General features: G+C 41.8%; 1 protein-coding gene across 20 annotated transcripts in view; it reads left to right on the top strand.

The window, feature by feature from the left end:
- Positions 1-22,150, top strand: part of Pak3 (p21 (RAC1) activated kinase 3) — a 259,089-nt gene that overhangs the window by 129,145 nt on the left and 107,794 nt on the right. For 5 of the 20 annotated variants that reach the window (XM_078034374.1, XM_078034388.1, XM_078034386.1 and 2 more), the window contains exons 1-3: positions 11,564-11,827; positions 13,007-13,116; positions 18,328-18,475. The exons of 1 other annotated variant lie outside the window; for it this stretch is intronic. The gene's annotated coding sequence lies outside the window, so the exon portion shown is untranslated. Of the gene's footprint in view, positions 1-11,563; positions 11,828-12,840; positions 12,888-13,006; positions 13,117-18,327; positions 18,476-22,150 lie in introns of those variants that run through there. 14 more of the 20 variants (XM_078034390.1, XM_040284307.2, XM_040284271.2 and 11 more) reach the window with 10 other exon arrangements.

Below are 22,150 nucleotides of genomic sequence, written 5' to 3'. Positions count from 1 at the left end.
GGGGGTCATGTGATACACCATGCACAAGTTCTATTCAATATCCTCTCCCACACACATTTCCATTGCTTCTCTGAATTAGCTGTTTGGGGAAGTACTGAAGAGCAGGAACTGGGCCTGTTTGAGTTAGTTTGTATGGAAATTAGCTCAGAGCCACATCTCTGCATTACATATGAACTAACAAATTCAAGAGATTACTGAATCACTGGATTAAATGAAATTTCTCAGTGCTTTTAAGGAAAGAAGTAACTGATAAATAAAATAAAATGATTTATTTGCTATATAACCTTAGTGATTTCATTTATTGCTTTTTAAAGGTAATCTGTTGCCAGGCACAGTAGTACTTGTCTGTAATTCCAGTAACTAAGGAGGCTGAGGCAGGAAGATTACAAGGTTGAGACAGCTTCTGCAATTTAGCTAGGCCCTAAACAACTTAGTGACACCATGTCTCAAAATAAAATAATACCAAAGGCTGAGGATGTGGCTCAGTGGCCAAGCACTCCTGGGTTCAATCCCTGGTATCAAAAAATAAAATTAATTAAAAAATAAAAGTATCTGTGCATTTTAGGAGAATCTTTCTTGAGTGGGCAATGATGCTTGAATCAAAGGAATGAAATGTGTATGTGAGAATATAGAGGCACTACAGGCATTTGGGGATGAAAGAGGCCCAAAGGACCTAGAGCTGCTGCTTCTTTCCTTCCTGGATCTGGGAAAGATGCAATCTGATTGACATATTTAGCTTATTGGGCTTGAAGGAGTCCCTGGAAGGAAGAATGGGGCACAGGAAGGGAAATAAAACATTAAGATTAGTCTCAAAATTTATTTTAGAATAAGCCTATCATATTCACAGATCATTGTCTTACTCTTTGGAGAGAAGACTTTGATATGTGTATGTGTGTGTGTGTGTGTGTGTGTGTGTGTGTGTGTGTGTGTGTGTGAGAGAGAGAGAGAGAGAGAGAGAGAGAGAGAGAGAGAGAGAGAGAGAGAGAGTTTTCTAGAAAGTGGAATGTAGTAAAATACATTTATGTTTGAAATTGTTGTTTGTGAGATTCTGTATAGTTTGAATTTTACATCTAAGAAGGGAAAGGAGGGAATTTGAAGGCTATGGGTTATTAATAGAACAGGACACTTTTTGTGCCCCCCACCACCAGGCAAAGCCGAATAGAGTTTAGGGGGGAGTAAGTGATAAATCCTCAGTCCCCCATCCCCTGTATAGTTCTTATAAATGTCTGATCATTTCAGCTGGAATATACGGAGAATGGTGCTTTGTCTCTCTACTTCTCTCTTCAGAACTGAATTAGGGAGTGTTGTCTTTAAATTACAAAAGCTGGGTTAAGGGTGCTTTCTGGCCTTACAAGGGTGATGAAATTAAAAAGGGTCAAAGACAATCCCTAGATTAGTGAGAAAGTACACCCTTTCTACCCCCTGCCATCTACCAATCCCATTTACAAAGACGCCCCATGTCTTTCAAAAGAGACCTGCAAATTACCATGGAAATCTGCCCCAACAGGCTGTGCTGTAGTAGGAGTCAGAGCTTTTGTGAGCAGGGGTTTGTGGGGGACTGCACCATAGTGAACACACTTAAGCCTCACTAATTCCCTGAATGGGAGAAAGGCCAATCTTGATTTGTAAGAAGCTTGAATTTGAAAATATGTTTAAAGAAATGCCATGTTATTATTTCTAAAAACCTGCAGTCAAACTGCTGGCTGGTATCTGTGCACTGAGCTTCTGAGACTCTTAAGGCCTCGAACAAACAGATAAGGACTGTAATTAGCATATTGGTCATTTGAATGCAAAGTGCACTTAGTAGCGCTTAAAACCCATGTGTTAGCATACTCCCCTAGCAGGCTGTCACTTTTCTATGTTTATAGTATTAATTTGCCTAGCAACCTGCCCTCTTTTTGGCAGTAAACTTTAGCCTAGCATGTCAGAATTCGTTAAATTTCCCATATTAGCAGCCGAATTGAACAAGGAGAGTCGGGAGTGGTGAGGAATGGTGAACCACTTTTAAAAATCATCATGACCATATTTTAAACTTCTATCTAACTGACCTTTAAATTTTGCCAGTTAATTCATATTTACGATTTACCAAATAGAAAATATATTCTCTTGGATTGTTAAAAAAGGGGAGGCACAGATTCTTTTGAATGCCCCTCCTCCACAAGTGACCTTATCAAGTGAATAGCAGAGAACATTGGCTGTGAGTTGCTGCTGTATAGCAAAATAAGGATTGATTATGAGGCACAACAGGTGCTCAGTTATAAGGAACAACTGCACATTGAGATCTGCATCCATTAAACACGTCTGTGATGGTCAGCCAATGCTGCTGCATACACATATTTGTTTTTAAATTCACACTTGAGACCACTTCATGGAAGTGTGACTGAGTAGTGTTTGGGAACAAGAAAATGGAGAGATGAACACAGCTCCAATTTTACCCAAATATCGAATGTCTTCATCATTTTGCTGTGGACAAAGAAGGCTATAGTCATTACCAAGTCTAGCAAACCATCGTAGACTAGATGGTGATTGCAGCAAAAAGCTGGATGAGGCTTCAGAAAGCATCCAATCTAAATGCTGGCTCTTTCAGAAAAATCCCCAATTCTACTCTCTGGCTCTGTGAAATTCAGACACTGAGATAGGGAGATGTTACCCAAAAACCTATTGGAGGATATTCCTTAAGTAATGAAATCCCTCTTTGCTACACATTAGAATATGAGAAGATTAGAACCTGAAGAGATTATTAAAGCTTCTAATGTTCAGATTCAGGCCATCCAATTAAATCAGAATATCTAAAGGTAGAGGCCAGCCTCCAGTATTTCATAAAGGTCACCAGGTAATTCCTGTGTGCATCAGAGGTGAGAACACTACCCTAATACTTTCCTTCTTTACAGGCATTTAATTTCTATTTAATATTCCCAATTACACTAAGAAGGAAGCCTCCATCTCACAGAGGAGAAAACTGAGAGGTTCACTGGGCCTAAATAAATTGCCCAAAGTCTCTAAAACTATAAAATGATGAATCTGGGATTTGTATGCAGAGTCAACTTTAAGTTTAATCGTAGAATTTATATGCTGAATTTCTATGTAATGATGTCTCCCCGAATTTTGTCAGAGTATCCAGCACCATTCCAACAAATTTGACATAGGATAAGTCAAAGCAGTGAGAATTCATTAGACATCTTCTATGTAAGACACACAGTTTCAGTCACACCGTAGATTCAAGAAAATATGGTAAACTTCTGATGATTCAGGGGGCATTCTGATAACCCTAGTTAGGTTATCCCAGTATTTGTTATATTGAAGCTTAATTAGCCAAAAAGTATTAGACAAAATCAGATTTATTGAATGGCTTATCCATTGGCTATCCGCAGCAACAATCGTCAGTAGCAAAGCAGGTCTGGGCATCATTGGAAGGACACCAGTAGTGTCTCAAGGGATGAGGGGGCCCTTATGGCATTTTACAATGGCTGTGTGACCTTGGGAGAAACAGTGTTTTCTGTAAGCTTTTCAGGTGTCTTTATCTTTCTATCTTCCCAGCATGATTATTGGCAGGGGTGCTTATTTTCACTCCATACTGGCTTTTATTCTTTCAATCCTAGTGGGTTTTGACTCTTTCAGGTTTTGACCCTTTACTGAAAGGGGTAAGCCCTGGAAAAAAGTGGACATTCATATCAAATATTAATAGTTTTACTATTTTCAACTAAGTTGGTAAAATATTTAATGGAAGATAAAAACAGTGAAATCTGAAGAAGTTCTATATTTGAACTAGTTGTATTATAATAATGTCAATTTCCAGGGTTTTAACAATGCACCATGTATCAAAATGTTGCGAGACATTTGGTGAAGGAAACTTTGGGAAGGGTACATGGGAACTCTGCCATATTTTTACAACTTCTTGTGAACCCTAAACCACTTCAGAGTTTTTAAAAGCCATAAAATATGTTTTATAGGAATGCAGGTTTCTGATGATTATCTAAATAAGATATTTCATAAGTAGTCTGACTTTATACAGTTCCATGAACAATCCAAAACTGGTTGTAACAACATTCTCTTAGATGTCCCTGGATCAACATTCTCTTAGATGTCAGTGGATTTTAAAATGTTATTGTATTTTTATACCTTTGTTTGTTTATTTTTTTAATGTGGTGCTGAGAATCGAACCCAGTGCCTCATATATGCTAGGCAAGTGCTCTACCACTGAGCCACAACCCCAGTCCCATGTCCCTGATATTTTAAGAAATATTTTTTAGTTTTAGATGGACAAAATAACCTTTATTTTATTCATTTATTTTTTTATGTGGTGCCAAGGATCCAGAAACAGTGCCTCACAGGTGTTAGGCAAGTGCTCTATCATTGAGCCACAACCCCAGCCCTGTCCCTGAATTTTTAATATTGGGTTCAGTAGTGATGTCAGAGTACTGCTCAATATCCATGTCTTCCACATACAGATCTCCATAGGGTTAGAAATATAGGGCTAATTTGTTCACCAAAATGCCATTTTGGAAATGTGCATTAAATATCAACACATAGGGAGAAGAGAAGGAAGTCCGGGTAGGTAGGGGGAAGAGAAGGAGGAAAGGCATAAAGGTATGCAAGCCAAGGGATATGAAAGAAAGAGAATAGATTGGTGGGGCTGACACTTGGGACAGGAGGGAAGAGTGATGAGAAAGGAACCTGGAATGATGGGCTGAAGCTGGAATATGATAGTCAGGATGTGATTATCTTCTCACTGAAATCAAAGATTTGCACTTCCATTTTAATATTTACTACATCTGTCTTGTATTACTGTTGCCTGAGTGTGTATCTTCTCTCTCTAACTAGATTCCAAGTCTCTTGAGGAAATGGTCCAAGTTTGGTTCATCTGTATTATCTCGCTGTATACCTTGCACTTAGTAGGTGCTCAATAAATTTGTCCTAGCAATGGTACCTTTTGAGAATATCCACACCCTCAAGATAATGGAGAGTGAGGTGTTTGCCCCCCAGGAAGTGAAAGTAGTAGGCAAAAGAGCAGACAACACATTCCCCTCAAGTTTTCTTTGTTTTGCTTTTTTGACTGGATTTGGCCATGCTCCACCATCTTTCACACATGCTCCTCATTGCACCTGGACCTTGCTCATGATGGCATCATTTGAAGACAGATAATGCACCTTCCCATAATCAAATGCATTCCACTCATACCTCCCTCTGTTCGGTTTTACTAGAGGGTGGCAGAGATGCTTTATCCCTTCACCACCTGTTCCTCAGGTCTCTGATTTATAAAGAATACATGGGTTCAGGAGGGATCTGAAGGTGGCAAGTAAGGGACTCCTAAGGAGATTGTCTCCAGGATTTGGCTCACATTAATTTTCTGAGGGGATCGTCCCCATTTGCCTGTTGGTCACTTATTTTTTTTTCCTTTTCCCCTACTGAGACAAATGTTTCATACTTACCACTTCAGATGGTTGGTGTGGGAATAGGGCACTACTGTTCCTGACAACCTCATTATGTGGTTATCAGGAGCAGACACTGCCCAGGTTGTCACGACAACCAGCAATGATTCAAAGCTTCCCTGAAAGGTCTGTATCTCTGGCAAATAATCAGCCTTTAGCTCTCAGCAGATGCTGAACTGAGCAGCCAATCACAGGTGAGCTGGGAAATCATGACATCACAGTCCAGCCGGTCCAAAAAAATCATAATAATAAGATTTGATTTTCTATTATCCTCCTTGGTTCTTTGTCCCCTAGATTTTTGTCCTCCACTTTCTCCTTCTCTCTCTTTTTTTTTAAGTGGGGGAGAGCAACAAAATCAACTTTCCAAATTCAATTCACTCTGCAGTTTGACTGAGGTTCTGGCAGTGCAGTGATTGTGAATGTGTGGGATAGGAATGTATAATGTGATCCCCTTGAGAGAAAAGTCAAACAGAACATCAGCTCAATTAAATAATGTGCTTTGATATGTAGGACCATGGTGGAAACAGGGCTAATTAAAACCAAGTCAGAGGAGAGGAACTTCCTAATTCTCACATTAATTCACCCAGAGCCTCCTGCATTTAATTGTCTTCTGCTTTTCCTTCACTAACTCCCTCTTGGAAGGGAGGAGGGCAAAGGTGGTGGGCTTTCTAGCTCATAGGTTTTGCAGGGCATGTCTCTAATGAGGGCTAATTATAGTAAAGGAAGGTTAGAACAGGCCCTCCAATCCCAAGTGCATACCATTTAGGGAACACATGTAAATGGGGGCTCATCAAGTCTAGTATGGAGGTGTACAGCTCTGAAATATGCCCAGGACACTCTTGTTTCATTACACACTCGCATTTATTCAACTGTTCAGAACAGGTTTGGCAAAGGGGGAAACTAATGGCCAGGAATTTTGAGTCCTGCTCAAGGTTTCTTCTCCAGAAGCTAAACTACAATCTAAGTCTTCCGATTCTTAGCCAGAACTCAGTGGACCCAAGACAATGGCAATTTCCTAGCCATGAGCTTCTCTCTTTCCCAGCCTCTGGTTTTTCAAGGATGATGACACTTCTTGGCATCTCTGAGTCTCTTTGCTCTTTGCACAATGCTATCTGCTATTAATGATAGCAGTGTGAAGCAGAAACGAAAGGATTTGGTAAGGCCAGGCTGCAGTGATGGCAACAAGTTGTAGTGACTAGACCCTGAGTAAAAGAGAAGTGGGCACTGTGATCCTACCCTGTGCACCAGCTGCCGTCTTCTTCTTCTTCTTCTTCTTCTTCTTCTTCTTCTTCTTCTTCTTCTTCTTCTTCTTCTTCTTCTTCCTTCTTCCTTCTTCCTTCTTCCTTCTTCCTTCTTCCTTCTTCCTTCTTCCTTCCTTCTTCCTTCTTCCTTCTTTCTTCTTCTTCTTTCTTCTTCTTATTCTTCTTGGTTTTTGGTACTGGGAATTGAACCCAAGGATACTTAACCACTAAGCCACATCCCCAGCCCCTTTTTATATTTTGTTTAGAGACAGAGCCTTGCCAAGTTGTATAGGGCCTTGCTATATGTTGCTGCGGCTGGCTTTGAATTTGCCATCTTCTTACCTTAATCTCCCGAGCTGCTGGGATTACAGCATGTGCCACTACACCTGATGCCAAGTTCTTTCCTATTCAGAGCAAGCTAGGGGAATTTTTTAAAATGTATATCTGACACAGAAAAAGATGTGAAGACTGAGAGCCATATAGACTCAGAGTTCACTACTGGGAGCAGCTTCTGACTGGGGAACTTGATGTGGTGGTGGGAAGGGAGCCAGGAAATTCTGGTTCCATTGGCTTGTACATCATGGCCGTGCATCCAATGCCTGCCCTGGTTTGGCTTAGCTCAGCCTACCATGCCACATCCATGATTATTCTACCTGAACCATTGACCTACCATTCAGACTTCTTTAAGGATAACTGAGTGCTTTTTTCTGTTTGTTTTTGTCTTAACCCAAAGAAAGTTATATTTTCCTTTTTTAATGCTGTATTTTACTAAAATGCAGTATATGCTTATTGTAAAAAAAAACATAAAAATAATACAGAAGTACAGATGCTCCTTCACTTTTGATGGAGTTACACTTCAGTGAATCCATCATAAGTTGAAAATGCTTTGAATACTCCTAACCTACTGAACATCCTACCTTAGCTACATAGTCCACTGTGGAGTACATGTTATTCCCCCTTGTAATCACATGGCTGACTGGGATTTGTGGCTTGCAGCCATTGCCCAGTATTTTGAGAGAGTATCATTCTACATATCACTAGCCTGGGAAAATATCCAAATTCCAAATTCCAAGTAAAACGTCTACTGGAAGCATATTGCTTTTGCACCATCCCAAAGTGGAAAAATTGTAAGTTTCAGCATTTGAAGTTGGATACCATCTCTATACCAAGAAAATTGAATACTCCCCATACCACACACGTACCCACATGCTTTTCTTTCCCATTTTTATTCCCACAGTTACCCTATTAGCATTTTGTGTATAATTCAAGCTTAAACAAATACAAACACAGAGGGTTTGTTTTTCAACAAAAATAAAATCATATTACACATGCTGTTCTGCAATTTTTTTCCACTGAAGAATGTATTCAGGTATGTTTCTATTTTAGTATATAGGGAGCAACTTGATTCTTTTTAGGTGATGCATTATATTCTAAAATATTGCATACCATAATTTATCTGACAATTCCCTTATTAGGGCAGGTGAGAACTTCTGGAGATGTCTATAGTATCAATAGTATTGATAGTTTTACAAGTATAGTATACTTAGCCCCAGAGTCATGGAGTTGTATACATTAAATGTATACAAATTTTTACATAGCAATCAGATCTCAATAAATTGCTTTAAAACTCTCTGATAATTCCCTTATTGAGGGAGATTTTGTAGTGAATGTACTTGAGCACATCTTGGTATATTGTTATGAGGATATCTGTAGGCAGATTCCTTGTGTTGGAATTGTAAAAAAGTAAATATTATTTACTTTCCTCCCAATGGGTTGTGTCATTTTTCACTTCAATCAACAGTGTATGAGAATGTTCCCTTCCTCCAGGATTTGGCTAGAAGATTCATTTTAGCTTACTTGTCTTGCAACAAGCCCTGTTCCATAGCTTCTCACATATGTGAATCAAGTGGCTTATTGGGTTGGAAGGCCCCAACAGGAAAACATAAATTCAAAATTGAAAAATTGAAGTGTGGTCTCTACTGAATGCTTATCAGTTGTTCACCATCACAGACTTGAAAAATTACAAGTGGCAGCATTATAAGTCAGAGAGCATATAAAGAAAACACTTAATGCCCCCCCCACCCCACACACATTCCCTTAAGTTACCATATTGGGTAATACAAAGATCACAAAAAATGAAAGTAGAAGACTTGGTTTCTGGGACCATGACTGTGAAGCATTGGACAGGTGACTTCAAACCCTTGAGCATCCATTGCCTCATCTACAAAATACAGATCATAATAATTGCCAAAGTAAACTGTTGCGGTTGTTGTGAGGATTAAATAGGAAGATACAATAGTGGTTTGTAATCTGAGAAATAGGGTACACATGCCAAGAGGTTATTAAGGTAGTACTGTTGTATCCTTAAATCTTGTTTGGAGCTCCCAAACAAGAGAGCTGAGGATGGTGGGGCTAGGTGGACAAATTGCACAGATGAAATCTGCAACCTATTCCAGCTTAGAATCCTATATTCTTGGAAAACAAACCATTACTGGCAGTAAAGACCATTTTCTGCTATCAAAAATAATATAGGCTGTCACTTTTATAATAGGAAGACCCAAGTCTTTTGTGTTGGGCTTGGGTCCTAACTCCTGTCCTCTTTGGATGGCATCACTATGCTTTAATTTGTCAAGCACCTAATAGGATTTTGGCCCCATGCTAGTTTCTGTAATCACTAGGGTGAGGAGAAATATACACATGAAACGTTTAAATAACCATGTGCAGTGACTGCATAAATAGCTCTGAGTTACAGCTGAGGTATATGGGAGGATTAAAGTGAAATCAAATACCTTTTAATTACAATTTAAATCAATAGCTTAGAAGACTCATGTTTAATCATTAGCCAGGAAAATCTCGTTATATCTTCCCGTTTCTTAAAAAAAAAAAGTGTTCTTGTTTAAAATAACCCAAATAAATGCATTTTACACATCATATATGTTAACATTAAGTAAATGACATTACTTTAAGTGAGTAATATTCTTTAGGTTACTTTTACCATTATGTAAAAAAAAATCAATGTAATGTGATTACTTCTTTTTAACACCAAAGTTAATTAAAAAGATAACTGTGAAATCATCAGAAGCAGAATCATTCTGATTTAAACCTATTAATCAGGGATTTGAGAGGGAGAATGTTGTGCATTTTTGGTTTAGAAGACAACAACACGACAAAAACTATATTTTTAAATGCCTGGATTTGAAAACCCCACCAATCTTGTATAGTCTGTTTTTAAAATTAAGTATGTATTTTAACAAAGTCAGAAGTACCATGTTTAATTCTTAGTAGGAGTACACTGTAGTGCATTAGAAAAATGCACTGACTTTGGATTCAGATTTAGGTAGGTAGCCCAGATCTGCCACTTTCTACAATGTTCATGCAATATGTATGCATAAATGTATATTTTAATTAAGGAGGACAAGATGCAAAGTGATCTGGATTATGTGGTTTATTTAGTTTTTGTTTTCCTCTTTACCATTTTGTCATTGATTGGGTCATTGGTGTTCTTTTATCAATTTCCTGAATTATCACAATTCAAAATGAATTACTCCAAAAGAAATATTCCATTCTCCAACTGCCTGAGAAATTATCATCAGTAAATCTGGAGATCTGTGGTGTGACTTTTTCTAAAAGGACCTAGGAGAAGATATATTAAGGTTATTTTTGGCTTTGAAACATATTTTGTGGGCATTATGGAGAAATGATTGCTGAATGTTATGCAATGTTGAGGAAATTCAATGAAAGTGCACTGAAGCTGAGTGTGGTGGTGCATACCTGTAATCCTATCCACTACAGAGGCTGAAGCAGCGGGATTACAAGTTCAGGGACAGCTTCTGCATTTGAAGGAGACCCTATCTCAAAATGAAAAGCAAGTCTGTGGATGTATAAAAGAAGTAGAGTGCCTGTCAGTTAAATCACTAGTAAAACACATACACACACACACACACACACACACACACACACACACACACACACTCACTCTCTCTCAAACTGAAAATGGTCATGACCCATTTTAACCAACTTGGAAAGTAGACAGGAAAAAAACGCCCATAATTCTACTATTTTAACCCAACCATTATAATTTTATGTTCTCTTCTGTTTTCTGTAGGCATATTTTATATCATTTCATTATAAATATACTTATTATATTGTATTAGACTTTTTATGCCAGCTTACTGTCTCCTTGCAAGGATTTACCATAATTTATATAATTTAGCCAAATCCTCCTGGATTTTGGAGTAGTAAGGAATTATTTTTGGAATTAGGTTTTAGAAGGCTTTGGACATCTGCAAAATTTTGAACTTTTCAGGAGAGACTAGAGAAACCATTAGAGGTTTTGGGGAAAGGATGGACAGGGAGAATCACATTTTGATGAAATCATTTGAAGTGGAATAATTATTCTTTCTTGTATAATATCGTGTGTTTTGAAATGCGTTTCATTTTCAGAAGGGGAGATTTCCTATGTAGATTACCATCTCTTTGAATCCCTCTCAGAGTTTTCCGTGTAACCCGTTTGCCTGACAGGTGGTGTCCCAAATCTAGTCCATTTTCCTCAATAATGTGTGTCCTTGTAGCTGGTCAGATTTCCTCCCCGGAAAGCCCAGTCTTCTTCAGTGGGGCAAGTAAGGAAGATAACATGAAATTCCCCCTCCTCTATCTAGGTACCTCTTTCTTGCTGGCTCCACCTCTGTCTAGACAACCCCGATGGTGTAGAAGTTTCTACCTCCTTTCTCTTTCCCTCTCCTTGTTCCCTCCCCTTCAGTTCCCCCCTCCTTCCCGGGCGCTTCCTGCCTGGAAACAAAAGATTGGTCCCCAGTAGCCCACTCAGGGCGATTTTAGTTTTATGCTCACCATCTGATTGGCCTAGGTACGGTGCAGAGCCCGGGTGACGTCATAGCAGAGAAGGGCTAGGGAGCGGTTGGCAAGCAAGAGCTCTATCGCGGGCGGGCAGCTGTGGCAGCGAACCGTTGGGGATCTCACACTGGGGGCTACAGCTTTTCCCCTCCGGGAGTGAGTGAGCTGGGGCGGGAGAAGAGCCGGGGGAGCGGGCTGGGCCCGGGGCTGCGGCTGCGGCCGCGGGGCTGCGGCTCCCCAGCCCCGCCAGCCAGAACGTTTGGAGGTAGAGGAAAGGTCTTGACAGGGTGACTGGACCCGTGGCAGGTAAATCCCGCGACCTACCGGCACCTTGTTAGGTCGGAGGAGGGGGTGGCGGCTGGGATCAGCTCTGAGACTGCTGAGCAGATGTTCTGCTTTAGGAGTACCCTCTCCCGCTCCCACGTCCCTCCAGCCCCGAGTCTCCTACGTGGCTACCCCCGTAGCCCTAGGAGCCAGCGAGCAGTTTGCTTGATCCTGGTTCGCGTACGCGGACAAGTGGGTGTGTCAGGGCCGTTCCCGAAGGGCCCGGGCTTTTTTGCTTGGCCAAGCCCTGGACTCACTCACTGGGGCCTGGGCCGCTTGAGGCAAAATCCACCCGAGAGCTACGTCAGCTTGTAAGTCTTAAACCACCTTCCCGCACCCTCCTTCCCCCCCATCACCACCACAGTAGCTGTGACAGCAGCCCCTTAGAGAAGGGGAGGGGGTGTGGTCGCTGTCTGACCAAGTCAGCAGTGGAAGAGCTCAACCTGAGCAAACAGAAAAAGTGACAATTTTCTTAAATGGGTGCCTTACCCACTTCTATAAATTTCTCCTTATCCCCCTCCCCTTTTTTGGTGGGGGGATGGTAATGACAGAAGGACTCTTTTCTTCTCCTGTGGAAGTGATGCAATAAGGCCCCTGAAAGCCCTGGAATTCTGTAGCTGGCCCTTGTGTTTCGGGAGTGGGGTCATTGGGTCTAGTGCCTTCCCCCTACCCTGTCCCCCTCACCTCGCAGGGAGAATTGCCTTCAGTTTGTGAACTGGCTCTGGCAAGATTATTGCCGCAGTTCTGGGCAACCGGAACATTTTAGATTCTGTAGATTTTTAGATTCTTTTGTAGATTTTCTTTCCTTAGGTGGTGGTTGAGGAGTGGGGTGAGGGTTGGGGGCGGCAGGTGGTTCTGGCAAGGAGAGACCACAGGGCCCATTTGGGGGTTTTTGTTGTGTGTGTGTGTGTGTGTGTGTGTGTGTGTGTGTATTTGTGTGTATGGCTCCCCCCTCCCCTTTTGGTCCCACCTTCCAGAATCCAGTTCCAGATTCTGGACTTGAGAGTCTGGTCTTTGGTCTCTAGAAGCAAAGGAGAGAAGGGTGAGTGGCTTGGCTTTGGGAAGCATGATGGGGGCGGTTGCAATGCTATTTTTAAAAAAATGGCTTTCAGCAGGGAAGCCTTTAGCCATGTTAGTCTTGCTCCCCCCATGGTTTTGCAGACTCAAATCCAGGCCAACTGTATGGCTGTCTGAGGTCTTGGAACAGAAGGAGGTCCATTCCTGTTGGTGACAACACTGTGGCCCTGTTCTGGGATGAGCAAGGTATAAAGGTCAGTGCGGTTTTCACTGGGCCATTTACAAAATTATAATTGGGCAACATCTGCGATTTGGCACTTGAGGTTCCCAATCAAGGGCTCCATTGGGTTAAGAGGATTAATATGGTAATGAATATTTAATAGACTGGGCTTGGATTTCTGAATACAAATGTCATACTCCTCCATGCCTATGCAAGACAAAAATGAGAAGATACTAGGTGGTATGCTGTGTTAAGGCAGACAGTCCAGAGAGACCTTGGGGTGTCAAGGGGCAGATCCTTCAAGCCTCCAGATAGGCAAGTGAGCCTTATAGGAGAGACCTATCAAAAAACCGAGGTTTAAATGTAAGAAGGTACAGGCAAAGGGCTGTAACACCCTGTGGACATTCTGACTAGCTGGCCATTCCCACAGGTTGGAGATTTTTCTGGTCAGAATCAGAAAAAGTATAAAGAGCAAACAAGTTTGTTGGGATCTTGGAGGAGAGTAGGTAGCAGACATGACAGGTGAGGGAAATGAGGAATAACTGAAGGGAAGGAAAGGTGCTGCCATCAGAGTCTGCTTTTATGAGGTCAAAGGGGGTGACCAAGATTTTTTTAAAAATCAGATCTAGAAATCAGACAGAGTAGGTAGAATTAGACTGAGTAGAGATCAGATGGGGTGCAGATTAAAGCCCTACAGAGGTGTAAGGAGAAAAAACATGGTCTTTCCAGCCCAAAGGCCCTGATTATCCTGGTGATACAGGAAAGTTTTAGTAGTTGAAGCAGTTATGGCTCAGCCAAAATTACAGGGACAATTTTTAGCTACTCAGGGAATCAGTAGCATGCCCACCTGCATAATCTACCTTCAGGAGCCAGTAACTTTGGTCAAGGGAACAAGAAGCTTGGTGAGTAGCATCCTCAACAACAGCCACTTTCCTCGTTGGTAAGGATGAAGGGATGGGGCGACCAGGACCTGAAAAGGGAGCCGGGTTGCTATGAATCTGGCCCAGAGGTTGACTGATATGTAAAATCAGTAGGGTAGTGTAGGACCAGGTCCGAGGGCCCTGCTTAAAGGAAAAAACAAATCCTCCTTCCCAGGGGCCTGTTTGATCCAGTGTTTAGACAGGGCACAGTGTCTAAACCTCTACCCTGGAAGGTAAGTGCAGCTGTCAAGACATCTGGAGTGCAGTTTAAGCCCTGGTATCACGACTCCCTCTTCCCTGCCCCACCTGCCAGGGGCTAGGCGGTTCCCTCTGCAGGGTCTGGGAGGACTTGCAGGCCAACTCCGCACTATACAGCTTTTCCAGCAGGGGGCGGGAAAGGGCATGCATCCACACGCAGGACCCAAGTCCTCCATTTCAGGTGTGAAGCCCGAGCCTAGGATCAACAGCCATATATTTAAAATATTGTTTTGGAGTACTGGAGAACCAAATGAAACTCTGAGTCTTGCAGTCTGTTTCCATTTCCTCCCAGAAATGCATTGCTTCCTACCGGGCTCTTCGGCATTTGCATTTACATACTCAGTGATTACTTGAGTCTCTAATACACACAGACTAACCGGGGGAGTTTAATTGGAAATGTTAATCAATGCAATAGATCCGTGTCTGATTTGCACATTCGGTCAATTATCTGCAGGTTTGGCAATCTGTGATGCACCCAGTGAGGGGGGCAAACTGCAGCTACAGTTGGGTCTAGAGGTGGGATGCAAAATGGGGGAAGTGGACCTTGAAGATGGAAAAAAATTTGCAGTTTACTGGTGAGGAGAGGAAATCATTACAAAGTGTGGTCACAGGGGTCTGATCCTGAGACGGAATAGGTCTGCTGTGGTGAAGCCCACATAGTGGAGATGGAGGCCAGGGTTTTCCTATAAGATGGAGGGGGTTGAGTTTAGAGAAGGAAGTGTTTTAGGGACTAGAGGACCAGAAGCTGGGATGGAATGAACCTTGGGAATCAGAAGTCAGGGCTCCTGCATGTTTATTCTTCTCTGAGCCTTATTTTCCTTGTCTTTCAAATGATACAGTTGGACTAGGTGTTCTCTAAGATGGTGGTGGCATTTTTAGGAAGCAGGGCCATTTATTCTTGGTAGTAATGTCAGGTTTACTAAAATACAGCTTTCCTCTACCCCCTCCCAAATACTCAGTCTATATTACACGCCCTTTTGGATATCCTGGGGTTTTGGGGAAGACAATGCAAAATAATGCCACAAACAGTACACACACTTTTTTTTCTTTCAGCATTGTGGCTCTACTTTTATTTCATGTGAATGGGGTACAGGAGGAATCAAAGAAGTCCAAGTCTAGAATCTGTTAGGGGACTTACAACCAAGGCCCTGAAAGCTTTATGTGGTGGTCTTATAGACAGAATCCAGGGTAATGGTAAGTGGTGGATAGTCACTAGTGCCTCTCACTCCTTAACTCAGTGTCCAAAGAGGAAGGGCTTGGGATGACAGTATATATTCTTCTCTTAATGCCTTTCTCCCCCATCTCTACCTGAGTCCCATGGACTTTGGAATTCTGCACCCTAAAGAGACACTATCCCTAACAGCACAATAGCGCCCTCTAGTGACCTCAACAGGGATCCCTTTAACACAGCTCCCCATTGCCATCCTGTGACCCAACCTGGGTGCCAGTATACATGTGCAGCTTACAGTCCCTGAAATAAAAGGCTCCAGTCCTTCCAGCCAGCCAGAAGGAGAAATTTGGGAAGATGCCATTCCTTCAAGTCCTTCTCTCATATGAATGGGCTTAGAGAGGAAGTCATAGTTCCCCTTCCCAAACCCAGTATCCTTTTCCAAAATGCTTTTCCCAGAGATTGTCAGTGCTAGGCAAAGGAATTAGTAAGGGAGGGGGTCTGTGGTAAAATAGTTGTCCACATCTTCCCCCATCCCCACCCCCACTCCCACCACTAAGGTACATACAGTCCTTGTCCCCAGACAAGGATTTTATCATGAAGCTGGAATGCTGTAAGGCAAAAGGGGGTTAGGTATGTACAAGATATGTGCACTGACCCCCATCCCAGTCTCCAATAGGAAGCTGAGATTGCAGGTGTACAACAAGGCAGAACTGGCATAAAATATGATATAGGCACACGATATATACAACATGGCATAGACATAGCACAGTACAAATTAGACAACTGACATGTACACACGATACAGTAGAGGTGCAATACACATGGGACATACAAAGTAGCACACTGACATACACATACACATATACAACGTGATATAAACATGTCACTACACATGTACCCAACATGACACGGACTTAATGAACATATAACATGATATAGATATGATGCAGCATACACACATGCAACAGCACACAAATACTTGACCCAGCATGTGCATGTACTCATACAAAGCATACTACCCTACACACACATATGTGCGCGCATACACACACATACACACAAAGACACAGACACACACACTTAACACAACACACCTACAGACAGCAGAGGAGTATGGCTAACTGGTCCAGCACTGTGCCCTTCCATGTCCTTTTGCATTGGCTCAAGCTGAGCATCTGGTGAGTTCAAGACTAATTGCCATAGAGTTATAAAATGTTTCAATTGTGGCAACTGGGGGAAGGTAGAGTTAAGTTCAAGGTAAACTTCTGATCTTGTTAGAAACCTGGAGGTTCTTGGTTAGTTTGGGCTGGTGTGTATCACTTCCCCATTTCTTGTAGCACTGTTCCCTACCCCAATGAGTGGATGCTGCCTCTCCAGTTAGCTCTCAGTTCTAAGGATGGGCAGCGAGCTTCTTGAGAACTTTTCTGTGCTCTCCTTGAACCCTGCCCCTCTCTGGAGCATTGGCAGTCCTTATTCCTCTCCTTCTACCCCCACCCTTTTGCAGGGTGAGCTCATGCAGCAAGGAAGGGGGTGGTACACCACACAGTGGCGCAGTGGGTGGGATTTGGAAAGGCTGCCTGGAGTGTGCATGTGGGAAGTACACAGGGAATGCCAGGGAGGCTCAGGGACAGACGTGCGCTGGAGTGTTGCCCAGAGCAAGAGGCAGGCCCAGGGTATGGCTTGGTCTTTTATTCAAGAAGGGGAACTGAAGATCATAGGGCTTTTCTGAGCTCCCTGAGGCTTCAATTTTGCCATCTTATCCATCCATATCTTTGGAATATGGCACTGTACATTCTGGTGTCTTCTAATAAAATGGATGCTAGCCTGCATCATGCTCTATTGGAAATTAGCATATAGTTGCTGCTTTTTCTTTGAGGATAAACAGCATTGATGGGAGTGGAGGAAGAATAAAAAAAATAGAAACTGAAGAGCTTGGGTTCTACAAAGAGAAGAGCCTTTCTTTGAAAGGCTCAACTGATTGGGAGAAAAGGCAGAAAATGGAGTAGTTAAAAAACCCATCTTCTGTTGTGAGTTTGGCTTAATGGTAGAGTGCTTGCCTAGCATGCATGATGTCTTGAGTTCAATCTGTAGCACTACAGGGGTGGGGGAGATACAGAAAGACTTGACTTCATGGTTACATGGAAACCTATATGGGAAGGATAGGGTAAATCATTGCCAAAATGATAACAACAAACATTATATCTTCAACCTAAGAAATCTGGGAAGACTGTAGAATAATTCTCTGTGCTGGAGATAGGAAGAATGTAGAGGGATGTCCCAAAAAGTTTCAGAGTTGAGGCCTTTAGGGGAACTTGGAGTGCTTTTGCCTGAAAGACAGACATTTTCTTCCTCACCTGTGAAAGAGGTTGGTGGTAAGGGGAATGGAAATGGAAGTGGAGACATGGAGTTGAGGAAAGGAATGAAATGAATAATAGTGCCAAGTCATCACAAAGCTTAGTTCCTATTGTACTCAAGACTTTGTCACCTCCTATAATTATGCACATTTACTCATGATCATGCAAATTATATAAAAATTCACATCTATCTTATTTGGTTTAGCCCTCCCAATACTTTCCCAAGGTGACTAAGGTCAGTCTTTTCCTCTTGATAGCAAATTGGCCCAGAGAAGTGAAGTGACAAACATTAACTCTCAACTTAAATTTCCCATCTCTGAAATACTAATTCAGTTCACTTTCTGGAATCCTGCATAAGAGTGTTTTTTTTTTTCTCCCCTTTAAAAGGACTCTTCCCTCTCTGCTTCTCTGGCTTTCTTAAAAGAATTTTTTGAAATTCTCTATAGTGTATATGCATGTGACATGTATGGGGGGGTTGGACTAGGGAGTGGTAGCAGGTGGAGAAAGAGGTTCCCTCTCCCCCACGATGCTTCTTTTGGCAGGTTTCCCCCAAGCAAGACAAGCTGAGTTCTTACATCTTGTGGCAGCTGTTGTGCTTAGTTTTGAGTCTGCCGGAGCTGAAGCCAGCCCAGCCCCTTCTCATGGGCAGTTCCTACCTGTGCTGAGGTCCTGCAGCAGTGGCTGTGTGAGGTGAGTAATAGATTCCAAGGCAGAGAGTTATGGATCTCAAAATTCTGGTAAATGTTGCCTTTCCATCAGAGGCACCAGTACTAAATACCCTGCCCAGGCCTCACCAGCTAGGCCTCAGGGCATGACCCCTACATACTGGGGGAGTTTGTCCTAGTACAGCTTCCCTTGCTCTCTGATTCCCCTATCTCCAATATGAGACTGACAGCCTTGACCTACATTTCAGGGTGAGGAGGAGAAACAACATAACAATCATTGCCTGGTCCTTTGCAAATGTCAAGCAGCGTCTAAGAGCTTCATTGTAACACAGAAACTGCTTCCCATCAAGCTGTCATTTCCTGTTCTCTTCCTTTCCTGATGTCTAAGTGGCATTTCAGCCACACACCACAAATCTGCCATGGGTTTCTGTGATTTTACTGCCCCATAATCTTATTTTTACCTTCTTATTCGAAGTGTACTCCCACCCATCCACCCTCTTCTTGGCCTGCCAAGCTTAACTTAAACCTTCCCTCTCTTCCCACCCAACCAAGTGGTAAGGGCAAACTTTCTCCTCCAGCTCTTCAGCACTTGAATATGTAGCATGCAGTATGGCACTTGTTTCTCTCCTGCCTTAAATAATTCTCTCACAGTTTCTGGAATCTTCATCTGGTCAGGTAAACTAGAGTGAAATTTCTTCAAGGGTGGGGGCTACATCTTACAGGTCTCTAGTCTATTTTACAAAAGTCCAACAGTTCCCCAGCAGTTTTGCAAATTGGGTCTCTCCCTCTTCCTCTGCATTTCTTTCAGATTTCTCAGCCTGCTTCTCTGATCATCTACCTCTGTCTCTGCCTCTCAGTCATTGTAGCTTCCTCTATTGGCTTCTTCTAGCTTTCTGTACCCTGCAGTCCAGCGACCTATTTGTAGCTTGCTGTCCTTCGATCTTTCTGTCTTGTTTTCTGTCTCTTTGTCAGCTATTTAGGCATCTGTCCTGTTGCCCAAGTTGAGAAGCAACAAACCAACACACACACACACACACACACACACACACACACACAGAGCAAGAAAAACAAACAAGGAATATACAATCCAATTCCCTTTTACCCTGAGCATGCCCTGGGACTATAGGACAAAGTAAAAGCTACAGTTCAGCACCAGGTGTTTGTGATGCCTTCGCATGAAAGGGAAGTCCCAGTGTTTTAGCCATGGAATTGAAGGTATGAAATTACAGCCTTGTCAATACTGACACATTCAACTTTCGAGAGATGTTCGGGTAGGGAATCCTCTATAGACTTTGACTGACAGGAGGTAACTAGAACTGACTAAAATAAGAAGCAAGCCCTGAGATCACTCCTGGGTGTTCTATGACAGCTACAACAACAACTTTTATTTATTATCTATTGTTGCCAGCTCTTTACTAAGCATTTGAGTTTTGCGTGTTACCATTTGCTCCTACAGTAACCCTTCAAGGTAGGTATTTTCTCTAATATTTTTACTTTCTGATTATACAAGTGATACTAGCTCAAGTTAGATATTATCTTTGATGAGATAGAAGTTAAAAGTGGCTATGTAACCTGCCTGTAATAGGAGGTATGCTGTGGCTTTGGAGGGAAAGATGCTTCCAGGAGTTTCCCAGACTACAAATTATTGTAGTACCATTGAGCACGTGCGCGCGCACATGCGCGCGCGCACACACACACACACACACACACAAGCATACTTGTACTCTCATACAGTCACATTTATTTCCTGACTCACTCTCACTTAGCACACTGAACACATTCACAGTGATGATCCTACTCACCCTTGCATATGATCTTGTTTACAAACATACTACATACAGGGATATTTATACTGCCACAAACTCACCTTCATATATTTACACTTTCACATTAACACACACTGATACTTACCCTATACCCCATCCTCATCCTCCCATTCACTCACACCTTTATACTCTTCCTTATATTCTCACACACTAACAGCCACGTACAACATAAACTTTTTTGCACACTAAAATGTCTACATAATTGCACACACACATACACATGCAACACACAGACATACATTGACTTTCTTATATTGAAACAGTTTCTCATACAGCCATACACATACTTACTTTCATAGGTTCCAACATATTTATATTCATCACGATTTACTCCTCACAGTATACACACAAGCCATTACAGGGCAATACATGTGCATAATGCTCATATTTGCATATTTATATATGTTCATACTCTACATGCCATCTCACTCACTTACCCTCTTACACTTTCTTGCACTCTTACACTCAGAATGACATGTTCTTACACTTACATTTATAGCATTGAAACCATCTTCCTTCCCCTGTGACATTCACACAAAATCATACTTATGCATGGGAATACACATTCACATTCATGTACTCACCTTCTTCACAGTGAGATATAACTGCCCTCTCCACCAAATATGCAGGAACACAACTTGAAATATAAGTATACAAGTTCTCATTTTCGTGAACTCAGCCATTGTCACTGACAGCCATCATGGGACCTTCTTGCACTCATACACAATCACTTTTTTTTTTAAGTTAGAAGATTTAGAGTCTTTATTTAAATAAACCCTTGGATGCTGAGAAATAGTGCTTGTATACACAGTTTCATACACAATCACTTTCACACAGATATATTCACAATGACACATTCTCATTCACTACTTACACTAAATTACACTAACAGACATACTTACTGCTGAGCCATGTCCACAAACTTAAACTCACATTTTCTGACACTTATATTTACAACCACACATTCCTACTCATTCCCATAGACACTTACACTTTCTAACACTAATGTACATTCAAATGTATACCCTCTTACATGCCAACTCATATAAATTACATACCTTCTAAAATTTCACAGTAGCACAGTCATACCAGGCACATATTCTTATACATTCCCACTCTCCTGTTCTCATACTAAAACACCCTCACTCACACTGCTACATACATTTACACCCAGGCACGTGAGGTACATATAGTTACTGATATGCATTAACACTGGCATACACCACACTGATATATCCAATTCATATCACAATAGTTCACATAGAGGGATACATGTACTCACACACAGGCAATTACTGATACTACATGTGACAGGACAATTACTGATATGCATATTGAGTCACATATTTACCCTAGCTACATTCTGAGTACCTTGATACATTTGCTTGCATCAACCTCCATGCCCTCCATGCTGTCCTGTAACTGTCATATATTCTTAATTCACAATCTCATATGGACACATTGACACTGACATACACTCCCTCACTAAGATAATCACATTGACTCATCCATTCACATTGATTCACACAAATGATTAGTGACTCACACTCTCATGTACATACTCATACCATCTGAAATTCTTACACATGCCCCCAGCACTGATTTTCCTAGTTATACATTTTCTCAATAATACATATACCATGACATACCTAATTTTAGAAAATAGTTCATAATCAGAGTTGCCATTCTTTTTTTTCCTACTTGCTTCTAGTGCTTTCCTTATCCAGTATTAAAAGTTTCTCTGGCAACCAGTGGCCATAAGAAGAGTGCCAGTCAGGAATAGATCCTTTGAGAATTTGTCTAGGATTAAAGAGACAAAGCTGAACCCCACCAATTAAGTTTTCTTTTCTTTCCCCATAGTTTCCTTTTATAGA

Source organism: Ictidomys tridecemlineatus, chromosome X, assembly GCF_052094955.1.
Source record: "Ictidomys tridecemlineatus isolate mIctTri1 chromosome X, mIctTri1.hap1, whole genome shotgun sequence".
NCBI classification, from domain to species: Eukaryota; Metazoa; Chordata; class Mammalia; order Rodentia; family Sciuridae; genus Ictidomys; species Ictidomys tridecemlineatus.
This window is presented reverse-complemented; position numbering and strand designations above follow the sequence as displayed.